Raw genomic sequence first — 2,360 nt, 5'->3', positions numbered from 1 at the left:
GCAGTCGGTGCACAAAGTGCTCCAAGCTCTCGGGGTCTTCTGCATAGAGGTATGGAAACTCAGCTAGATGCTCGTTGGAGTGTCAATGACGACGGACTTTGTTTTCAAGAGCTCAAAGATCATCGCGAGTCACCGTACAGCGATCGACCGAATCGTCATCGTCTATCGACGACTCTATTCGAAGAGAACGGAGGCGTCAACAATCACGTGGAACGCCTTGTGGGTCGACGTCGTCGACAGAGTTGAATCCAATATTTTGTGAAGTGGAGGGGATACCCAAACTCCGAGAAATCGTGGAACTTTGAGGTGCCACTTCGGCAAGACTGCCCAGACGTCGTGGACGCTTATGATCAAAGGGATCATGACGCTCCGCGTCGTTGTACACCCCGCGCTTCTCGGCAGTAGCCTGGGAAGCCGAAGGGCCATAAGCTGAGCTCAAGCTATGACCCCGAGCTGCTATAATCGTAGACTCACCCGTGTGAGAAACCACAGAGCTCGCAGGCCCGTGACGGATTATTCCATATGTCGCGACATATACGCAGGAAGTCGGTGTTGCGCTTTAAGTTTGGCAAACTGAAATCGAAGATGGCGTTCTACGCGCACATCCCCTTCCTTGTGGCTCTGCTGTAAGTTTGACAGTGAGGAAAATTCCGGTGCCGCTGCACCCATCGCTCTAAGAGCTCTTCGTCATCTGCAGCGGTTTCGCCAGGCGAGCAGTCCGGATTGCGGGTACCGGAGCGCCTCCTCTTTGAGCTCGAAGTCGAGCATACCGAAAAAGGAGCTCGCAGAGCTTTCCTCTGGTCAAGCTCAGCTTGTGTAGTGGCCGAGGGCCCAACTACGTAGACGCCATACGATCGAGTGATCGCGTCTTCGCTTCAGTAGCGGGAGCGGATGCCGTATTCACAAAAGGGTCTAGGACCGAACGTGGATACGAGCGCATGAGAATCGCCCTCTGTGCAGCCTTCAACTGCTGCTCTTGTGCTTCGTCGAGGCGATTGTTAATAATACCACTCTACTGGAAGTCGTGAGGTCGGGGAACGGACACGGGGTCCACAAGGTTCGAGCAGGGCTCACGTCACGCCGTTGGCGCACCTCGCCCTTCTCTTCTTCCCATCCCGGGAAATGAGTATCCGACTCGTAGTCGATTTCCTCCGAATCCTCGACAAAGAAACCCGTCGCACGTGGCGGGCGTGGTGTGTGGCGCCCGGTTGCCGAGGGCTTGGGATGTGCTTCCCGTGAAGTTGCGGACGTACTGTCCGGAGATGCACCGTGGGCAGAAGACGAAGAAGGGCTCTGCCCGCGGGCGCCCTCGGAACCAGTTAGGTTGGTGTTTTTCGTGTCATAGACACAGGGCCTATTGAGCAGAGAACGAGTAAAGATAATCCTAGGGATGTAACGGTGTCTCAGACACACAAGCCTCGTACGAGGCGACAGTTTAATGCGAATTATGGGTATTTACAATTTTGGCGGGGGAGAGTGTAGCGGGGTTCACGTACCCTGGTATGAAAGGGCGGGTCACACAAGATGGTGTGACCGTACAAAGGTGTGGATTACACAAGTAGGTATAATCACACCATGGTGTGGCTACACCGTAACAAGAAGCCACTACGTGGCGGGACTGCCAGTAGTTATGCATATTAATGAGGTCTTACTATTTAATCAGGAAACCTAACGTTTTAGATATAGGCGACTCTGCCAGAAATTAAAAAATAAATACAGCTTCAATTTTGAGAGAAAGAGTGTATTTGCCTGGGTTAAGGTTTTGGGTACTCTTGGAGGTACAGTAAAACCTGTCTAAATTAAACATGTTGGGACTGGGGGAAAGTGTTTAATGTAGAGAGGGTTTTAAATAAAGGAGGGTAGCATAAGTATGATGCCTAACATGAATCCATATCGTTTGATCAATTTATAAAGGGTTTTTAATTAAACAGGTTTAATTTAGACAGGTTCTACTGTAGCGGATCGCAATCCGCTACACTCGTACTGGATCTAGTATAATAGAACGTAAGGTTGGTGACCTTAGTAACCTTCCTCTAAGCAAAGAGCTACTGCAGCCCCGCTGCAGACGCAACTTAAGCAAATCAGTTATGCTCACAAGTCAGGCTTGTACATATGTGCTGGTAATTAAAATCACTACCTTACATAAGCCTGTGACAATCATCTTTAAATTCTACCAGCAGCCATATATATTTTTTCTGTATTTTGGAAGAAACATTTTGCAAAGAAGTTGCCTAGTAGGCTTGTATAGAGCATGCGTAATATTAACTGCCCACATTTTCATAATTATCAAATGCTGCAACTGCATACTTTTTTAGCCCAAAGTAAGATAATCCAGTTGTGGCCATTCGTCGTGCGGCGCA

The sequence above is a fragment of the Plasmopara halstedii genome, assembly GCF_900000015.1.
Source record: "Plasmopara halstedii genome assembly, contig: Scaffold_1548, whole genome shotgun sequence".
NCBI classification, from domain to species: domain Eukaryota; phylum Oomycota; class Peronosporomycetes; order Peronosporales; family Peronosporaceae; genus Plasmopara; species Plasmopara halstedii.
Note: the sequence above shows the minus strand (reverse complement) of the source record.